Source organism: Hordeum vulgare, chromosome 6H (assembly GCF_904849725.1).
Source record: "Hordeum vulgare subsp. vulgare chromosome 6H, MorexV3_pseudomolecules_assembly, whole genome shotgun sequence".
NCBI classification, from domain to species: Eukaryota; Viridiplantae; Streptophyta; class Magnoliopsida; order Poales; family Poaceae; genus Hordeum; species Hordeum vulgare.
Window position 1 is genome coordinate 510,291,133 of NC_058523.1, and position 23,441 is coordinate 510,314,573.

The following is a 23,441-nucleotide window of genomic DNA, read 5'->3' on the forward strand; positions in this document are numbered from 1 at the left end:
TTTTTCACTTCGTTGTTGCTTGTGTCAGTGAGGATTACACATGAATGAGTATGACATATACACACACACGCGTACTTATAGAGTAATAAAGTATCAACCGCTTATGTCCATTCACCGTCGGTAGTTTTACAGAAAAATCAATGTTGTTTTGTACTTTTAACCCGTAGACCTTTTTTAAGTGGGTATATCATATATTTTTTTACAAAAAATCCCTTGTATTTATTAGTTTTCAACCCGAAATCCTTCCTCAATTTCCCCTCTACCCCGACTAAAAGAAATCCTCTCTATGCTGCCCGCCGCCCGATTCAACGCCTCCGGCTTGATACCGCCTGCCGCCGACAAGGGCCACACCGATGATCTCTCCTCAGCCCGTCTCCCTCCTAGCCTCTTTCATCTTTGTTCTACAACTTCTCTCTCGGCCCCCTCGAGCTCGCCCCGATCCATGGCCTCTCCTTCAACCTAGCTCCGGTCTAAACCATGACCGGCCTCGCAGCTCCCAACATCATCCCATACACCTCCCCCCGCGTCTCCCCATCTCGCATGTGCAGCACCGTGGCTCCACGTCGCAGGCGCCATCTGTTGCAGCCCCACTCTCAACCACCTACACGCCATGGGCAGCGGCCATGGAGGACGCATCTTTGGCTGCTCACTCGCCACTGGCCAGCCAGTACCTCCACCAACATCTCATCCATCTAGATCAGGGGAGCGAGCTACGACACCCAAGGTTGGCAACAATTTGACCATGGGAGGAGATGAGTTTGATGTAGGCAACCCACCTGACGACATTATGTAGACATCGGTGGGTGTTGGCGGACGAATGAGTGAGAGCATTGATCCGGTTTTCCAAGATCGGGCTTGTAATGGGATAATGGAACATTATGTGTTCCTACATTTTGATTTCAGATACTTTCGAGTTTTATATTTTTTTTATATATGAAAATTAATAGAAAATAATCTATAAGTTAGATGAAAATATTATATATATAAAATTTGCTCAGAAAAATCCAATGAATCCGAATACGATGTCCGTTCATCTGTTACATGCCTCTAACATGATGAACATGAAACGTTCTGCTCCGATTCATGTGTCCGATAGTAGCCAGAGACCCGGGAAATATTGTCAGATATTTTTCCGACCCGTCCATGACGTATAGTACTGCGTTAGCTCATGCCTAGCACTGCACATTGCCGTGTCATGCATCGTGATGCACCTGCTTGTTGTTATTTATTGTTTCTTACCCCCTCTTCTCTCCGGTAGATGCCGAAGCTGACGCTGTTGTCAGGTACAAATACCCCCCTGACGACCAACCTTTTGCAGCAGAGAAACAAGGCAAACAACCTCCTTGGTCATCCCTATATCACCCATTCTTTCTCCATCATGCTTGCATTAGATTTTGCTACTCTTGTAGATAGCTCCTATTCTCATGCAGAGCCTGTTTTTGATAAACTGCTATTATACCCTACTACACAATAAATGCTTAGTATAGGTGGATCAGTGATCCCCGTTGACCCCTAAGTCCGAGTTGCCTTCTTTATCATCAAAGACTCGATCAACTGATCGACGAGCCATGACCCGTCACATCACTTCACACCCCCTTATTTGTGCTATTCTGTAGAGCTACTATCGAGTATCGAGAGTGACACCTCGTTATGTACTCCTCATGTCAGCTCTGTAGTGAAGTTAACCGGAGGTGGATTACGGAGGGTGATTCCTCCTTCACCACTTCTGATAACGACTTTGTCGTGCAACTCCTCAAGCATGAACCATCGAGGGTGATTCCTCTTGGTCACCTTGACATTTACATCGATTCGAATTCATCCAGGTGATACCTCGGATTCCCTGATGTTACACACACATGGTTACTTGACTTTACTATTGGAACATGATGAGATGTGTGGAGCGGATGGATACCCGCGTGATTGTGACGAGGCGTGGCAGGGCATTTTTGGCCATTGCCACACATCCTCGAGACGGGGTGACGGGACCATATATCATGGATTGCCTATCGTGGCCGCAGTTAATTAAAACATTAATGGTATTTGGTATTTGATCTGAGTTGGTCGATTGACCTTTTTCGCACTAACCTTCATGTGTTGACAGTTATGAGCACTCTGCGTCGTGGTAGTAGCTGAAGCTCTTTGGACGTCGATAATGGAGTGGCGCGCCCGAGTGGTCTGTGTAAGTATTGATCGTGTATAAGAGGTGCTAGGACTGACCTTGGCTGCCCTCGCAACGTGCACGAGTGCAAAGGGCGATGGGCCCATGAACCCTGCGCGCTTAGGATGTAGACCGATGGATTGGCCTCTCTGTTGAGCCTAGGTAGGGCTGCGACGTGTTGATCTCCCGAGGCTGGGCATGACCGATGAAAGTGTGTCCAGTCGGAGTTGATCGAGCGTGTTGGGAAATGTGGTGCACCCGTGCAGGGATGAATTGAACTATCCGAATAGACGTGTCCACGGTAATAGGACGACTTGGAGTGGTATCCCGATCTAATACAACTAGAAATGTGACTTAACTGGAATGATTGGCTGCGAGATTGCTTTCTCGCAGGGAGTTGATGAAGAATCTGTGGGTGTGACTTAATTAAAATTGTTGTAAGAATATGACTATAAATGTGTTACTAAGTTGTAATCTTCTAATGCTGCAAGACACTAAAGATGCTAGTCCTCGATAAAACTAGACCATTCTCTCTATTCTCCCATTGTTGCAGTCAGTCCAAAGATATAACCCTATTCCTTTGATACTGATGCATACTTAGCATAGTTTTGATGTCAGTCTTGTGAGTACTTTGGATGAGTACTCATTGTTACTTTGCTCCCCCTTTTCCTCTTGAAGATTGTCACGACCAGATGACGAAGCCCAGTAGATGGTTGATCTCACCGACGACTACTTCCCCGACGAAGCCTACTACTACGTGGAGGCTGTTGACGACCCGGAGTAGTTTAGGAGGTTTCCAGGCAAGAGGCCTCGCCTCTTGCGATTTATGTTATGTTTGTGCTAGCCTTCTTTAAGGCAAAACTTGTTTTCTATGTCTGTGCTCATTTATTATTTGCTTCCACTGACTCGTTTGTATCGAGCTTATGTATTCAAGCCTCCGAGGCTCCTCGCTTGTAATATGATGCTTGTATGACTTTAATTTGTGTCTAGAGTTGTGTTGTGATATCTTTTCATAAGTCCATGATCTTGATCGTACGCATTTGCGTGTATGATTAGCGTACGATTAAAATGAAGACATCACAACATGTGACCCTTACATCAACCCTAAATTGGTCTCCGCCGCCGAAAGACCGGTTGCTGATCAATGCAGATGTCGCGGTTTTCTCCCACTTAGGACGGGCTGGCTATGGAGTCGTGGTGCGAGACCATGGGGACACTTTTGGCTGCATACCGAGTCTCCTATATTGATCGAATTAAAAATCCAGAAGTGGCTGAAGCTATTGCTGTTCGTCAAGTGCTCATCGGTGTTGAAGATGCTAGTTTTCGTAAGATTCAGGTGGTCTCTGATTGCTTGTCACTGATGAACAAGGTTCAAGATATGAGTTTTGACATGTCCTCTTCAGGTGCCATAGTCCAAGATATTAAAAGTGGGGCCACAAAGTTCTTATCGTGTGATTTTATCCATGTCAAACATGGTTGTAATGAGGCAGCTCATCTACTGGCAAAATCTGCAGAATCTGATGTTGGGTCATGTTGGTCTAGTGAGCCACCTCATGAAATCAGGGCCATTATTTGTAGTGAACATGTTTCTAAGTGAAAGAATGGAAGGATGCTGCCCATTATTTTCAAAAAAAAAAAAAATGATCGTTAGTCATCCTGGCATGCCTTAGCCGCAACCTTACGCCGGATGCAACAACAGTACACTGTGCGCTACCTAACCATATCACTAACTTTAATGTAATCGTCTCAATTTGTTTTGGTACTAATCCAACCGTATTTAAGCTTTGTCTTAACTCGACCATGACCACTTGGATAACAACGTACTAGTAGTACTACTCAACGTGAATAGCATGATAAGTACTGTGGCAAACTCCCAATGGAGTACGTACGTGGAGACAAACGAATAAAATCCAAAAAACTAGGTTTGTTAGAGACCACCGAAGCAATGATTAGTCTGCACTTGGCGTATTCTATGGAAGAAGCGCATTACGATGGTTAATTATGCAAGGCCGGCGAATGATATCTCGAAGGGTTTATGCATCATCGATTCGACAATCCTAGTAGCTAATATTACCAGAGAATGGTGTGCATCTCGTGGCGCCACAAAAGTTTCGTTAATTTCCTCCGCTCCTTGGTCATGTGAGAGGGCACAACTCGTGTTATCAGTTTCAAAATAATTTATCTAAAATTGTCGAGTAGTTGATATTTTTCGTTTGGATTTTGCTTGCATATGTGAGGATGACACATGAGTGAGTCTGATATATATCTTTACATTACTGATAAAGTACCGACCACTTCTGCCCGGTCGTTGTCGATATTTTTACAGAAAAGTTTATGTTATTTTATATAATTGATCTGTAGTTTTTTTTTGAATATCTCAAAAAATGTTTTATTTTCTATAGAAAATCCCTTTTATTTAGTAGGAGTAGTTTTCAACCTGCGATCCTTTCTCAATTTCCCCTCTATCCCGACTAAGAAAAGGAAAGCGATGCGCGTCCGCCGACCGGTCAGCCGGGCACGAGTAGTTAAATTTGACACATTAAATGGTCAAGCGTCATCATCCATTATTGCAACATATGTCTTGTTACGAAATGTTTTGCAACACACATCTCCTTGCAATTTTTTTGCAATATACGTTTTGTTACAGTTTTTTTTGTGCAACACATGCCTTATTGTGGGTTATTTTTTGAGTTTTTCTGCAACAATCATCTAGTTGCAGATTTTTTTTTGCAACACATGACTTTTTGTAAGATTATATTTCTACAAAAAGAAGCCATGTCCTATCACAATAGTCGGTCGTCACAAATATTTGCAACAAGATCCAGCGACGAGCATTCGATCAAGATCAATCCAACGGCTAAGCATGTGGAGGATGATGTGCGTGCATCAACCGGATGAACGATAGAGTTTTTTCCTAAAAGAAATTGCCTCTACGCCGCCCGACCGCTCGATTTAACGCCTCCCGTCGGAGATAGTCTGCCGCCGACGAGCGCCACACCGTGATCTCCCCTCAGTCCATCTGCATCCTCTTTCATCTTCGTTCTACTTCTTCTCTCTCGGCCCCCTCGAGCTCGCCGTGATTCATGGCCCCTCCTTCAACCTAGCTCCGGTCTCGACCATGACCGGCCTCACAGCTCCCGGTTGTCATCCCATACACCTCCCCCCGCGTCTCCCCACCTCGCATGTGCATCACCATGGCTGCATGTCGCGAGCGCCATCTGTTGCACGCCCGCTCTCAACCACATGTACGCCATGGGCAATGGCCATGGAGGACGCACATCTGGCTGCTCACTCGCCGCTGGCCAGCCAGTACCTCCACCAACATCTCATCCATTTAGATCAGGGGCGCGACCTACGACACCCAAGTTTGGAAACAATTTGGCCATGGGAGGAGATAAGTTCGACATAGGCAACCACCCGACGGCCATAGGTGGGTGTTGGCGGTCGGATGAGTGAGATCGCTGATCTGGTTTTACAAGATCGGGGTTGTAATGGGATAATAATGGAACATTATGTGTTCTTAGGTTTTGATTTTAGCTACTTTAGAGTTTTATATTCTTTTTTACTTTGCAACATGGTAATTTGTTGGGATAGAGTCTTGATTTTAATTTGCTGAATATCAATCTGCTTTATGTCAGGTTTATCATCTCAAGATAAACCAGATGTTTTCCTATGCCTTGAGGAGTTGTCGGTGGATGATATGCACATGCTACCAAATGGTAGCTCCAATGTTGCAATTGAGGTTAGCAATGGATGCTTCTCCTGGGACGACTCACCTTAGATACAAACATTGAAGGATCTGAATTATCAAGCTCAATAAGGCATGCGTGTTGCAGTCTGTGGAACGGTCGGCTTTGGAAAAATCAGGTTTGCTCTCTTGAATTCTTGGCAAGGTGCCAAAGATATTAGTGTGCGAGGGCGTAAACGTCCTGCCCGATGTGGGAGACGTGGTGTGTGTTATATAGAGGGGCGCAAGATCCCTATAACGCATACAAGTCGGTTTGGGGAGATACATCTTGGGGAGAAAGAAAGGGAGATAGAGCTACCTAGTCACAATAGATTTTAGAGATAAGATGCGCCTAACTTAAGCTAACAAGATTATCTCCATATGATCTCCTATATGGTTACAACTCCTAACCGAACCGGTATGTTTAACCCCCTCCCTTAATCACAACTTCATTAAGTAGAGATTATGTTTAAAGTCCTCAAAATTCTTGTAGGCAAGACCTTTGTAAACCCATATGTAACTTGGTCTTTGGAATGGATAAACCGAAGGTCCATGAGTTTATTTGAAACCCTTTCGCTGACAAAGTGAAAGTCTATCTGAATGCATTTTGTTCTAGCATGAAAAACTAGATTTGCAAAAAAATATGTAGCACCAAGATTGTCACACCATAAACAAGGAGTTTTGAAGCTTTTTATACACAACTCCTTTAGCATGGATTGCACCCATATGACTTCTGATGTTGCATTCTCTAGTGCCTTGTGAACGAATACCCAATTCACATGATTACTTATAACAAGACTTATCCCATGTCATCGGGAACAAATGTAACTACTCACAAAGCATATTCATGCTCATAATCAGAGGAGTATTAATAATCATTAAGGATCTGAACATATAAACTTCCACCAAATAAACCAACTAGCATCAACTACAAGGAGTAATCAACACTACTAGCAACCCACAGGTACCAACCTGAGGTTTTGAGACAAAGATCGGATACAAGAGATGAACTAGGGTTTGGAGAGGAGATGGTGCTGATGAAGATGATGATGGGGATTGACCCCCTATCGATGAGAGGATCGTTGGTGATGACGATGGCTTCGACTTCCCCCTCCAGGAGGGAAGTTTCCCTGGTGGAATAGCTTCGCCGGAGCTCTAGATTGGTTCAGTCGAAGTTTCGCCTCGAAACGGCGGCGCTGCATTCTGAAAGCTCTCCCTTGATATTTTTTCCACGTCAAAACCCTTTATATAGCAGAATATGGGCACCATAGGCCTGCGAGGGGGGGGCCACAAGCCTGTAGGGCGCGACCAGGGGGATAGGCCGCGCCCCCTGGCTTGTGACCTCCTGGTGGGTCCCCTCCAATATTTCTTTCGCCCATTATTTTTTATATATTCCAAAGCAATTCGTCGTAATTTTCAGGACTTTTGGAGTTGTGCAGAATAGGTCTCTCAGATTTGCTCCTTTTCCAGGCTAGAATTCCAGCTTCCGGCATTCTCCCTCTTCATGTAAATCTTGTAAAATAAGAGAGAAAAGGCATAATTATTGTACCCTAATGTGTATTAACAGCCCATAATGCAATAAATATTGATACAAAAGCATGATGCAAAATGGACGTATCAACTCCCCCAATCTTAGACCTAGCTTGTCCTCAAGCGAAAGTCGGGATCAATAAATATGACCACATGTTTAGAGATAGAGGTGTCGATAAAATAAAATACGGACATGAAGGCATCATGGTTATATTTAGAACAGTAACACATATTTACATAAAATATCTTACACTGGAGTAACAATTCATTCACAAGGCAAAATATGAATCAAGAACTCTATTGAGAACTAACAAACTATGATTTCAGTCATTGAAGCAATTCCAATTTATCGCAATGTAGGAAAGAGTCAATGTAAGAGCTTGTAAAGCAAATCCACATACTCAATCATCTTATGGTCTTTCATAATTGTAACACTCACGCGTACCTATGAGGTCAAAGCTTCAATCGGACACAAAGAAATATAGGGGCTTATAGTTTTCCCTCCCAACTATTTACCTCAAGGGTAATGTCAATAATAATAACTCATGATCACCCACATCCGAGTGGATATATTTGTCTAGATCATTCCCCAACACATGACGCTTGCCAAAAGATAAAGGCGAAATAAAGGAAATGGTGAAGATCACCACGACTCTTACATAAAGGTAAGTGCTAGGAAGTAAAAGTAACAGATAGGCCCTTCGCAGAGGGAAGCACAGGTTATCATGCGCTTTTATAGTTGGATGCACAATCCCTTAATGCAAAAGAACGTCACTTTATATTGCCCCTTGTGATAAAGAACTTTATTATGCAGTCTGTCGCTTTTATTTCTTCTATATCACAAGTTTGTATAAAGTTTATTTTCCTTGCACTAATAAACCACACATATTTAAGGAGCAATTTTTATTGCTTGCACCGATGAAAACTTACTTGAAGGAGCTTACTCAATCCATAGGTAGGTATGGTGGACTCTCAAGGAAAAACTGGGTTAAAGGTTTTTGGATGCACAAGTAATATCTCTACTTGGTGCAGAAGTTTCTGGCTAATATGAGGTGGAAGCAAGCAACACATATTGAAGGATCTACAACCATATAACTTCTATTCGGAAATAAGCAAACATAACTCATTATGTTGTCTTCCTCGTCCAACATCATCCTTTTAGCATATAATATTTTAATGAGTGCTCACGATCATAAAAGATGTCCAAGATAATATATTTATATGTGAACCTATTTATTTATTACTTCCTTTTAATTGCAACAATGACCAATAGCTTTGTTTGTCAAATCACAACAAATTTCAATCAACATACTTTTTATATGTGAAGTCATCACTCCCCATAAGATCATTATGTATGCTCTTTTGCTTTTATTCTATACTTCTTTCTATTTCTTTTTCTCTAGATCATAGCAAGCAAGCAAAGCCCTCAACTAAGAACTACTCTTTATTATATAACTCTCGACTTGCTTACATAGGGGGCATAAAGAAAAAACTCAAAACTAGATCACACTAAAAACTTTATTCTACTAGATCAAGATATAACCAAAATGATTGAACGAAGAAAAACAAAAAAGTAAAAGGTGTGAGGGTGATACGATACCGGGGCACCTCCCCCAAGCTTGGCACATGCCAAGGGGAGTGCCCATACCCATGTGTCAAGTTGTCCTTCTTCGGAGGTGGTGATGTTTGAGTTGTTGGTGAGGTTGAAAGTTTGTCCTCCATCTACCAAGGCATGGGTTCACCATCATGAAAAGATGAACTAATCTCCGGGATCCTCAAGCTTGCAGCCAAACTCATTTTCTTAAATCTGTATTCATACTCACAGTTTTAGTTTTGTAGGTCATAGATCTGGGCTTGGAGGTGCTCGATTTTTTCGTAAATCTTGAAGACGTGATCCCACAAGTCCTTGGCGTCTAGCTTGTGCTTACGGGTAAACTCTGTGATCATCAGGTGATTGGCATTAAGTCCTTGTTCCACCATCCCTTGGCACTTGAAGACTTGTTGCTCCATTTCTTCGAGCCTTGTCTCCACGCTTCCAGTCTTCTTTGGCCCCTTAACATCACCGATGTGCAGCACCCCCTCATGCATCTCAATGGTTTGACGGTGTTGCAGCACCTCCGAAAGGTAGGGGTTGATGACCCTCTCAAAGAACTTGAAGATGTCATGTTGGTCAAAATCTGTTACAGAAACAGCTCGAAACGAAAACATGAGATATTGTCAAGATACGGAGGTCAAAACCTTTGGGAGATTAAATAATGAATTTTTGTCGACCCGACGGAATATTCCACAAGAAAACAGAGTCCGGAGGGTGCACGAGGTGTCCACAAAGTTGTAGGGCGCACCCAGGGGGTAGGTCGCTGTTGGAATTGTGCCCTAGAGGCAATAATAAATGTATAGTTATTATTATAATTCCTGTATCAAGATAATAGTTTATTATCCATGCTATAATTGTATTGAATGAAGACTCATTTACATGTGTGGATACATAGACAAAACACCGTCCCTAGCATGCCTCTAGTTGGCTAGCCAGTTGATCGATGATAGTCAGTGTCTTCTGATTATGAACAAGGTGTTGTTGCTTGATAACTGGATCACGTCATTGGGAGAATCACGTGATGGACTAGACCCAAACTAATAGACGTAGCATGTTGATCGTGTCATTTTGTTGCTACTGTTTTCTGCGTGTCAAGTATTTATTTCTAAGACCATGAGATCATATAACTCACTGACACCGGAGGAATGCTTTGTGTGTATCAAACGTCGCAACGTAACTGGGTGACTATAAAGATGCTCTACAGGTATCTCCGAAGGTGTTAGTTGAGTTAGTATGGATCAAGACTGGGATTTGTCACTCCGTATGACGGAGAGGTATCTCGGGGCCCACTCGGTAATACAACATCACACACAAGCCTTGCAAGCAATGTAACTTAGTGTAAGTTGCGGGATCTTGTATTACGGAACGAGTAAAGAGACTTGCCGGTAAACGAGATTGAAATAGGTATGCGGATACTGACGATCGAATCTCGGGCAAGTAACATACCGAAGGACAAAGGGAATGACATACGGGATTATACGAATCCTTGGCACTGAGGTTCAAACGATAAGATCTTCGTAGAATATGTAGGATCCAATATGGGCATCCAGGTCCCGCTATTGGATATTGACCGAGGAGTCTCTCGGGTCATGTCTACATAGTTCTCGAACCCGCAGGGTCTGCACACTTAAGGTTCGACGTTGTTTTATGCGTATTTGAGTTATATGGTTGGTTACCGAATGTTGTTCGGAGTCCCGGATGAGATCACGGACGTCACGAGGGTTTCCGGAATGGTCCGGAAACGAAGATTGATATATAGGATGATCTCATTTGATTACCGGAAGGTTTTCGGAGTTACCGGGAATGTACCGGGAATGACGAATGGGTTCCGGGAGTTCACCGGAAGGGGGCAACCCACTCCGGGGAAGCCCATAGGTATTTGTGGGGGTCACACCAGCCCTTAGTGGGCTGGTGGGACAGCCCACCAAATCCTATGCACCAAGGAAGAGAAAATATCAAAGGAAAGAAAAAAAAAGGGAGAGGTGGGAAGGGGGAAGGACTCCCTCCCACCAAACCAAGTAGGACTCGGTTTGGGGGGGGGGGGAGAGTCCTCCCCCCTGGCTCGGCCGACCCCTTGGGGTTCCCTTGGACCCCAAGGCAAGGTCCCCCTCCCTCCTCCTATATATATGGGGCTTTTAGGGCAGATTTGAGACGACTTTCTCACGGCTGCCCGACCACATATCTCCATAGTTTTTCCTCTAGATCGTGTTTCTGCGGAGCTCGGGCGGAGCCCTGCTGAGACAAGATCATCACCAACCTCCGGAGCGCCGTCACGCTGCCGGAGAACTCTTCTACCTCTCCGTCTCTCTTGCTGGATCAAGAAGGCCGAGATCATCGTCGAGCTGTACGTGTGCTGAACGCGGAGGTGCCGTCCGTTCGGTACTAGATCGTGGGACTGATCGCGGGATTGTTCGCGGGGCGGATCGAGGGACGTGAGGACGTTGCACTACATCAACCGCGATCTCTAATCGCTTCTGCTGTACGATCTACAAGGGTACGTAGATCACTCATCCCCTCTCGTAGATGGACATCACCATGATAGGTCTTCGTGCGCGTAGGAAAATTTTTGTTTCCCATGCGACGTTCCCCAACAGTGGCATCATGAGCTAGGTTCATGCGTAGATGTCTTCTCGAGTAGAACACAAAAGGTTTTGTGGGCGGTGATGTGCGTTTTGCTGCCCTCCTTAGTCTTTTCTTGATTCCGCGGTATTGTTGGATTGAAGCGGCTTGGACCGACATTACTCGTACGCTTATGAGAGACTGGTTTCATCGTTACGAGTAACCCCCTTTGCTCAAAGATGACTGGCAAGTGACGGTTTCTCCAACTTTAGTTGAATCGGATTTGACCAAGGAGGTCCTTGGATGAGGTTAAATAGCAACTCATATATCTCCGTTGTGGTGTTTGCGTAAGTAAGATGCGATCCTACTAGATACCCTTGGTCACCACGTAAAACATGCAACAACAAAATTAGAGGACGTCTAACTTGTTTTTGCAGGGTATGATTGTGATATGATATGGCCAAACGATGTGATGTGATATATTGGATGTATGAGATGATCATGTTGTAATAGAAATATCGACTTGCATGTCGATGGTACGACAACCGGCAGGAGCCATAGGGTTGTCTTTATACTAACATATGTGCTTGCAGATGCGTTTACTATTTTGCTAGGATGTAGCTTTAGTAGTGATAGCATAAGTAGCACGACAACCCCGATGGCGACACGTTGATGGAGATCATGATGATGGAGATCATGGTGTGGCGCCGGTGACAAGAAGATCGTGCCGGTGCTTTGCTGATGGAAATCAAGAAGCACGTAATGATGGCCATATCATGTCACTTATGAATTGCATGTGATGTTAATCCTTTTATGCACCTTGTTTTGCTTAGAACGACGGTAGCATTATGAGGTGATCTCTCACTAGAATTTCAAGACGAAATTGTGTTCTCCCCGACTGTGCACCGTTGCTACAGTTCGTCGTTTCGAGACACCACGTGATGATCGGGTGTGATAGACTCAACGTTCACATACAACGGGTGCAAAACAGTTGCGCACGCGGAACACTCGGGTTAAGCTTGACGAGCCTAGCATGTGCAGACATGGCCTCAGAACACATGAGACCGAAAGGTCGATCATGGATCATATAGTTGATATGATTAGCATAGGGATGCTTACCACTGAAACTACTCTCGACTCACGTGATGATCGGACTTGGGATAGTGTAAGTGGATCATGAACCACTCAAATGACTAGAGAGATGTACTTTTTGAGTGGGAGTTTAGCATATAATTTGATTAAGTTGAACTCTAATTATCTTGAACATAGTCTAAAGTCCACTTTGAATATATTTGTGTTGTAGATCATGGCTCACGCAAGTGTCATCCTCAATTTTAATACGTTCCTAGAGAAAGCTAAGTTGAAAGATGATGGAAGCAACTTTGTAGACTGGGCTCGTAATCTTAGGCTAATCTTACAGGCTGGAAAGAAGGATTATGTCCTTAATGCTGCGCTAGGAGATGAACCACCCGCTACGGCTGATCAGGATGTTAAGAACGCTTGGCTAGCACGTAAGGAGGACTACTCAATAGTTCAATGTGCAGTCTTGTATGGCTTAGAGCCGGGACTTCAACGTCGCTTTGAGCGTCATGGAGCATTTGAGATGTTCCAGGAGTTGAAGTTTATCTTTCAGAAGAACGCCCGGATCGAGAGGTATGAGACCTCCGATAAATTCTATGCCTGCAAGATGGAGGAAAGCTCGTCTGTCAGTGAACATGTGCTCAAGATGTCTGGGTACTCAAACCGTCTAGCTGAACTAGGGATTGAACTGCCGCAAGAAGCTATCACTGACAGAATCCTCCAATCACTGCCGCCAAGCTATAAAGGCTTTGTGTTGAACTACAACATGCAAGGGATGAACAAGTCTCCCGGCGAGTTGTTTGCGATGCTAAAAGTCGCAGAGTCTGAACTCCGTAAAGAGCATCAAGTGTTGATGGTGAGCAAGACCACTAGTTTCAAGAGAAACGGCAAAGGCAAGAAGGGCAATTCGAAGAAGAGCGGCAAGCCTGTTGCCAATCCGCCGAAGAAACCCAAGGCTGGACCTAAGCCTGAAACAGAGTGCTTCTATTGCAAGGGTATGGGTCACTGGAAGCGCAACTGCCCCAAGTATCTGGCAGATAAGAAGGCGGGCAAAGAAAAATCAGGTATATTTGATATACATGTTATTGATGTGTACTTAACCGGCTCTCGTAGTAGTGCCTGGGTATTCGATACCGGTTCTGTTGCTCACATTTGCAACTCGAAACAGGAACTGCGGAATAGACGGAGGCTGGCGAAAGACGAAGTGACGATGCGCGTAGGAAACGGTTCCAAGGTTGATGCAATCGCCGTCGGCACCGTGTCACTTCAACTACCATCGGGATTAGTGATGAACTTAAATCATTGTTATTTAGTGCCTGCTTTGAGCATGAACATTATATCTGGATCTTGTTTATTGCGAGACGGTTACTCTTTTAAGTCTGAGAATAATGGTTGTTCTATTTCTATGAGTAACATCTTTTATGGTCATGCACCGAATGTGAGAGGATTGTTCATATTGAATCTCGATAGCTATACACATATACATAACATTGAGACCAAAAGAGTTAGAGTAAACAATGATAGGGCCATATTTTTGTGGCACTGCTGCTTGGGTCATATTGGTGTAAAGCGCATGAAGAAACTCCATGCCGATGGACTTTTGGAGTCACTTGACTTTGATTCACTTGACACGTGCGAACCATGCCTCATGGGCAAGATGACTAAAACTCCGTTCTCCGGAACAATGGAGCGTGCAAGTGACTTATTGGAAATCATACATACCGATGTGTGTGGCCCGATGAGCGTGGAGGCACGCGGCGGATATCGTTATTTTCCCACCTTCACTGACGATTTGAGTAGATATGGTTATGTCTACTTAATGAAGCACAAGTCTGAAACATTTGAAAAGTTCAAGCAATTTCAGAGTGAAGTAGAAAATCATCGTAACAAGAAGATCAAGTTCCTACGGTCTGATCGTGGGGGTGAATATCTGAGTTTCGAGTTTGGTACTCACTTAAGACAATGTGGAATTGTTTCGCAGTTAACACCGCCTGGAACACCACAGCGTAATGGTGTGTCCGAACGTCGTAATCGTACTTTATTAGAAATGGTGCGATCTATGATGTCTCTTACTGATTTGCCGTTATCGTTCTGGGGTTATGCATTAGAAACAGCTGCATTCACTTTAAATAGGGCACCATCGAAATCCGTTGAGACGACACCATACGAACTGTGGTATGGCAAAAGACCAAAGTTGTCGTTTCTTAAAGTTTGGGGATGTGATGCTTATGTCAAAAAGCTTCAGCCTGAAAAGCTGGAACCCAAAGCGGAAAGGTGCGTCTTCATAGGTTACCCAAAAGAGACAGTTGGGTACACCTTCTATCTCAAATCCGAGGGCAAAGTGTTTGTTGCTAAGAACGGAACTTTTCTCGAGAAAGAGTTTCTCTCGAGAGAATTGAGTGGGAGGAAGATAGAACTTGACGAGGTTGTCGAACCTCTCATCCCTCTGGATGGTGGCGCAGGGCAAGGGGAAACCCCTGTGAATGCGACGCCGGTTGAGGAGGAAGTTAATGATGATGATCATGAAACTCCAGTTCAAGTTTCTGTTGAACCACGCAGGTCGACGAGATCACGCGCTGCTCCAGAGTGGTACGGTAATCCCGTCTTGACAATCATGTTGTTAGACAACAATTAACCTGCAAATTATGAAGAAGCAATGGTGGGCCCAGATTCCAACAAATGGCTAGAAGCCATGAAATCTGAGATAGGATCCATGTATGAGAACAAAGTATGGACTTTGGAGATACTACCTGAGGGCCGCAAGGCTATTCAGAACAAATGGATCTTTAAGAAGAAGACGGACGCTGACGGTAATGTGACCGTTTATAAAGCTCGACTTGTGGCAAAGGGTTTTTCACAAGTTCCTGGAATTGACTACGATGAGACTTTCTCTCCCGTAGCGATGCTTAAGTCCGTCAGAATCATGTTAGCAATAGCTGCATTTTTCGATTATGAAATTTGGCAGATGGATGTCAAAACGGCGTTCCTTAACAGTTTCCTTAAGGAAGAGTTGTATATGATGCAGCCCGAAGGTTTTGTCGATCCTAAAAATGCTGACAAAGTGTGCAAGCTCCAGCGATCCATTTATGGACTGGTGCAAGCATCTCGGAGTTGGAACAAACGCTTTGATGAGGTGATCAAAGCATTTGGGTTTATACAAGTGGTTGGAGAATCTTGTATTTACAAGAAAGTGAGTGGGAGCTCTGTGGCGTTTCTAATATTATATGTGGATGACATATTGCTGATTGGAAACAACGTAGAGCTTTTGGAGAGCATAAAAGGTTACTTGAATAAAAGTTTCTCTATGAAGGACCTAGGAGAAGCTGCTTACATTCTAGGCATTAAGATCTATAGGGATAGATCAAAACGCCTGATAGGACTTTCACAAAGCACATACCTTGATAAAGTTTTGAAAAGGTTCAAAATGGAACAATCCAAGATAGGGTTCTTGCCAGTGTTACAAGGTACGAGATTGAGTAAGACTCAGTGCCCAGCAACTGATGAACATAGAGAGCATATGCGCTCCGTCCCCTATGCTTCAGCCATAGGCTCTATCATGTATGCGATGCTGTGCACTAGACCGGATGTTAGCCTGGCCATAAGTATGGCAGGCAGGTTCCAGAGTAATCCAGGAGTGGATCACTGGACAGCGGTCAAGAATATCCTAAAGTACCTGAAAAGGACTAAGGAGATGTTTCTCGTGTATGGAGGTGACGAAGAGCTCGCCGTAAAAGGTTACGTCGATGCAAGCTTTGAACAGATCCGGACGACTCTAAGTCGCAAACCGGATACGTATTTATTCTTAATGGGGGTGCAGTAAGCTGGTGCAGTTCCAAGCAAAGCGTCGTAGCAGATTCTACATGTGAAGCGGAGTACATGGCTGCCTCGGAGGCGGCTAAGGAGGGTGTCTGGATGAAGCAGTTCATGACGGATCTTGGAGTGGTGCCAAGTGCACTGGATCCAATAACCTTGTTCTGTGACAACACTGGTGCCATTGCCTTAGCAAAGGAACCAAGGTTTCACAAGAAGACCAGACACATCAAACGACGCTTCAACCTCATCCGCGACTACGTCGAAGAGGAGGACGTAAATATATGCAAAGTGCACACGGATCTGAATGTAGCAGACCCGCTGACTAAACCTCTTCCACGGCCAAAACATGATCGACACCAGAACTGTATGGGTGTTAGATTTATTACAATGTAATTCACATGGTGATGTGAGGGCTAGATTATTGACTCTAGTGCAAGTGGGAGACTGTTGGAATTGTGCCCTAGAGGCAATAATAAATGTATAGTTATTATTATAATTCCTGTATCAAGATAATAGTTTATTATCCATGCTATAATTGTATTGAATGAAGACTCATTTACATGTGTGGATACATAGACAAAACACCGTCCCTAGCATGCCTCTAGTTGGCTAGCCAGTTGATCGATGATAGTCAGTGTCTTCTGATTATGAACAAGGTGTTTTTGCTTGATAACTGGATCACGTCATTGGGAGAATCACGTGATGGACTAGACCCAAACTAATAGACGTAGCATGTTGATCGTGTCATTTTGTTGCTACTGTTTTCTGCGTGTCAAGTATTTATTTCTAAGACCATGAGATCATATAACTCACTGACACCGGAGGAATGCTTTGTGTGTATCAAACGTCGCAACGTAACTGGGTGACTATAAAGATGCTCTACAGGTATCTTCGAAGGTGTTAGTTGAGTTAGTATGGATCAAGACTGGGATTTGTCACTCCGTATGACGGAGAGGTATCTCGGGGCCCACTCGGTAATACAACATCACACACAAGCCTTGCAAGCAATGTAACTTAGTGTAAGTTGCGGGATCTTGTATTACGGAACGAGTAAAGAGACTTGCCGGTAAACGAGATTGAAATAGGTATGCGGATACTGACGATCGAATCTCGGGCAAGTAACATACCGAAGGACAAAGGGAATGACATACGGGATTATACGAATCCTTGGCACTGAGGTTCAAACGATAAGATCTTCGTAGAATATGTAGGATCCAATATGGGCATCCAGGTCCCGCTATTGGATATTGACCGAGGAGTCTCTCGGGTCATGTCTACATAGTTCTCGAACCCGCAGGGTCTGCACACTTAAGGTTCGACGTTGTTTTATGCGTATTTGAGTTATATGGTTGGTTACCGAATGTTGTTCGGAGTCCCGGATGAGATCACGGACGTCACGAGGGTTTCCGGAATGGTCCGGAAACGAAGATTGATATATAGGATGACCTCATTTGATTACCGGAAGGTTTTCGGAGTTACCGGGAATGTACCGGGAATGACGAATGGGTTCCGGGAGTTCACCGGAAAGGGGGCAACCCACTCCGGGGAAGCCCATAGGTATTTGTGGGGGTCACACCAGCCCTTAGTGGGCTGGTGGGACAGCCCACCAAATCCTATGCGCCAAGGAAGAGAAAATATCAAAGGAAAGAAAAAAAAGGGAGAGGTGGGAAGGGGGAAGGACTCCCTCCCACCAAACCAAGTAGGACTCGGTTTGGGGGGGGGGGAGAGTCCTCCCCCCTGGCTCGGCCGACCCCTTGGGGTTCCCTTGGACCCCAAGGCAAGGTCCCCCTCCCTCCTCCTATATATATGGGGCTTTTAGGGCAGATTTGAGACGACTTTCTCACGGCTGCCCGACCACATATCTCCATAGTTTTTCCTCTAGATCGTGTTTCTGCGGAGCTCGGGCGGAGCCCTGCTGAGACAAGATCATCACCAACCTCCGGAGCGCCGTCACGCTGCCGGAGAACTCTTCTACCTCTCCGTCTCTCTTGCTGGATCAAGAAGGCCGAGATCATCGTCGAGCTGTACGTGTGCTGAACCCGGAGGTGCCGTCCGTTCGGTACTAGATCGTGGGACTGATCGCGGGATTGTTCGCGGGGTGGATCGAGGGACGTGAGGACGTTGCACTACATCAACCGCGATCTCTAATCGCTTCTGCTGTACGATCTACAAGGGTACGTAGATCACTCATCCCCTCTCGTAGATGGACATCACCATGATAGGTCTTCGTGCGCGTAGGAAAATTTTTGTTTCCCATGCGACGTTCCCCAACAGTCGCGTCGTCCTGGCTTGTCACCTCCTCGTGCTCGCTTCAGACTGCTTTAAATATTCCTAAATTATTAAATATTCCAAAACTGATAAAATTTGCCATTGGAAAAGTTTTGGGGTCGGTTTGCTTACTGTAACACATGCCTATTCCTTTTCGGAGTCCCATCCATTGTGATAGGCCTCCCTAATGTACTCTTCCAGAGTTATGGAATCGATAATATTAGTTTCAACATTTATGGGAGTACCTGAGATATAATGTTTGATTCTTTGCCCATTTAATACCTTCGCATTTGTGCCTTCGGCGTTGTTGATCTTGATGGCATCGGAATGATATACTTACTCAATAATGTAAGGCCCTTCCCATTTAGAGAGATGTTTTCCTGCAAAAATTCTTAAACGAGAGTTGTATTGCAAGACATGATCATCTACATTGAATTCACGCTTTTTTATCCTTCTATCATGCCATTTCTTAACCTTTTCTTTAAACAACTTGGCATTCTCATAGTCCTGGGTTCTCCATTCATCAAGTGAGCTAATGTCAAATAACCTCTTTTCACCAGCAAGTTTGAAATCATAGTTAAGCTCTTTAATTGCCCAGTAAGTTTTATGTTCCAGATCTAGAGCTAAGTGACATGCTTTACCATAAACCATTTTATAAGGAGACATACCCATAGGGTTTTTGTAAGCGGTTCTATAAGCCCATAATGCATCGTCAAGTTTCTTAGACCAATTCTTTCTAGAACTATGAACGGTCTTTTGCAAGATCAATTTAATTTCTCTGTTGCGAAATTCTACTTGCCCACTAGACTGGGGATGATAAGGAGATGCAATTCTATGGTTAACATCATACCTAGCAAGAAATTTACGGAAAGCACCATGAATAAAGTGTGAACCACCGTGAGTCATTAAATATATAGGGACTCCAAATCTAGGGAAAATAACTTCTTTAAGCATTTTAATAGAAGTGTTATGATCAGCACTACTAGTTCGAATAGCTGCTACCCACTTAGTAACATAATCAATAGCAACTAGAATATGAATATACCCGTTGGATTTGGGAAAAGGTCCCATATAATCAAAACCCCAGACATCAAATGGTTCTATAACAAGAGAGCAATTCACATGCATTTCCTGACGTCTACTAATATTACCAATTCTTTGGCACTCACCACAAGAGAAGACAAACTTACGAGCATCCTTGAAGAGAGTAGGCCAATAAAAACCAGATTGTAATACCTTGTGTGTAGTTCTATCTCCCGCGTGGTGTCCTTCGCAGGCCTCGGAGTGACAATTGCGAATGATCTATCCCTGTTCATGCTCAGGTACACAACGTCTCATAATACCATCTACTCCTTCTTTATAAAGGTGTGGATTGTCCAAAAAGTAATGTCTTAAATCGTAGAAGAACTTTTTCTTTTGTTGATATGTGAAGGTAGGCGGTATAAATTTAGTGACAATGTAGTTAGCATAATAAGCATACCAAGGAGCATTGCGTGAAGCATTTATGATAGCTAATTGTTCATGAGGAAGCTATAATCAATGGGTAGTGGGTCATCAAGAACATTCTCTAATCTAGACAAGTTATCTGCTATGGGGTTATCAATGCCCTTTCTATCAATAATATGCATATCAAAATCTTGTAGCAGAAAGACCCATCTAATAAGCCTAGGTTTAGCATCTTCCTTTTCCATAAGGTACTTAATAGAAACATGATCAGTGTGAATAGTTACTTTAGAATCAACAATATAAGGTCTAAACATATCGCAAGCAAACACAAGTGCTAAAAATTCCTTTTCAATGGTAGCGTAGTTTCTTTGGGCACTGTCTAGAGTTTTACTAGCGTAATGGATGACATTTAATTTCTTATCAACTCTTTGTCCTAGAACAACACCAACAGTGTAATCACTAGCATCACACATAATTTCAAAGTGTAGGTTCCAATCAGGTGGTTGAACAACAGGTGCAGTGATCAAGGCTTTCTTAAGAATTTCAAATGCTTCTACACAATCATTATAAAAAATGAATGGAGCATCCTTTCGCAAAAGATTAGTGAAAGGCTTAGAAATTTTAGAGAAGTCTTTAATAAATCTCCTATAGAAACCAGCATGACCAAGGGAACTTCTTATACCTTTAATATCTGTTGCACACGACATTTTTTTCAATAACATTAACTTTAGCTTTGTCAACTTCAATACCTCTTTCAGAGATTTTGTGTCCCAAGATGATGCCTTCATTAACCATAAAGTGGATCTTCTCCCAATTCAAGAAAATATTAATTTCTTCACATCTCTGCAAAACTCGATCAAGGTTGCTCAAGCAGTCATCAAAATAAGTTCCGTAAACGGAAAAATCATCCATGAAAACCTCAACAATCTTTTCACAGAAGTCATAGAATATAGCCATCATACATCTTTGAAAGGTAGCAGGTGCATTTCATGTACCAAAAGGCATACGTCTATAAGCAAAAGTACCGAAAGGGCAAGTAAAAGTGGTCTTCTCTTGTTCCTCATTTGATACACGTACTTGAGAGAAACCAGAGTAACCATATAGAAAGCAAAAATGTGTATGTTCGGATAGTCTTTCTAGCATTTGATCAATAAAAGGCAGCAGATAATGATCTTTCCTAGTAGCCTTATTTAATTTCCTGAAACCAATCACCATTCTATACCTTGTAACAATTCTTTGCGGGATCAATTCATCTTTATCATTATGAACAACGGTAATACCTCCCTTTAGGGACACAATGAACGGGACTAACTCATCTACTATCAGCAATAGGATAAATTATACCTCCCTCCAGAAGCTCTAGTATTTCATTTCTTACCACTTCCTTCATTTTAGGATTTAATCGTCGTTGGTGATCAACAACTGGTTTAGCATCAGGCTCCATATTGATTTTGTGATGACATAGAGTGGGACTTATGCCCTTAAGATCACCAAGAGTATATCCAATAGCGGCACGGTGTTTCCTCAGAGTTTTCAATAATCTCTTTTCTGTTGGGAACTTTGCATGGGAAACAAAAAAATTCCTACGCACAAGAAGACCTATCATGGTGATGTCCATCTACGAGAGGAGATTAGATCTATGTACCGTTGAAGATCGCTAAGCGGGAAGCGTTAATAAAAGCGGTTGATGTGGTGGTACAGCTTCGTGATTCAAATCACCATCATCCCACGATCCGTCCCACGATCCATTCCGATCTAGCGTCGAACGGACGACACCTCGTGTTCAGCACATGTACAACTCAATGACGATCTCGACCTTCTTGATCCAGCAAGCAAGACGGAGAAGTAGATGAGTTCTCCGGAAGCGTGATAGTGCTCCGGTGGTGGTGATGATCTACTCGTGTAGGGCTCCGCCCGAGCTCCGCAGAAATCCTATCTAGAGGTAAAACTATGTGGAATAGGCTTGAGTTGCATGTGGCAAAAATTTGTGTCTCAAAAAGCCCTAAACCACCAATATATATAGGAGGAGGGGAGGGGCTAGCCTTGGGGCACAAGGGCCCCAAGGGTGCGTCGGCCGAAGGGTGGAGGAGAACTCCTCCTCCAATTCGGTTTGGGAAGGAGGAGTCCTCCTCTTCCTTCCCACATCCCTCCTTTCCTTTTTTTCTTCTTTCCTTTGGTATTTTTGCTTGTGGCGCCATAGCCCTCTTGGGCTGACTCCACCAGGCCACTAAGGACTTGGTGCGCCACCCTAAGGCCATCGGCTCACTCCCGGGTGGGTGGGCCCCTCCCGGTAAACACCCAGAACCCATTCGTCACTCCCGGTACACTGCCGGTAATGTTCGAAACTTTCCGGTGACCAAATGAAACCATCCTATATATCAATCTTCGTTTTCGGACCCTTGCGGTAACCCTCCTGACATCCGTGATCTCATCCGGGACTCCGAACAACATTCGGTAACCACACATATAACTCAACCAAACTAAAACATCATCGAACCTTAAGTGTGCACACCCCGCGGGTTCGAGAACTATGTAGACATGACCCGAGACACTCCTCGGTCAATATCCAATAGCGGGACCTGGATGCCCATATTGGATCCTACATATTCTCCGAAGATCTTATCAGTTGAACCTCAGTGCCAAAGATTCATATAATCCTGTATGTCATTCCCTTTGTCCTTCGGTATGTTACTTGCCCGAGATTTGATCATCGGTATCTGCATACCTATTTCAATCTCGTTACCGGTAAGTCTCTTTACTCGTTCCGTAATACAAGATCTCGTAACTTACAGTTAGTCACATTGCTTGCAAGGCTTGTGTGTGATGTTGTATTACCGAGTGGGCCCCGAGATACCTCTCCGTCACACGGAGTGACAAATCCCAGTCTTGATCCATACTAACTCAACGGACACCTTCGGAGATACGTGTAGAGTACCTTTATAGTCACCCAGTTACGTTGCAATGTTTGATACACAGAAGGTATTCCTCCCGTGCCAGCGAGTTATATGATCTCATGGTTATAGGAATAAATACTTGACACGCGGTAAACAATAGCAATAAAATGACACGATCAATATGCTACATTCATAGTTTGGGTCTAGTCCATCACATGATTCTCCTAATGATATGATCCAGTTATCAAGTGACAACACTTGCACATAGTCAGAAAACCTTGACTATCCTTGATCAACTGGCTAGCCAACTAGAGGCTTGCTAGGGACATTGTTTTGTCTACGTATCCACACGTGTATCTATGTTTTCATTCA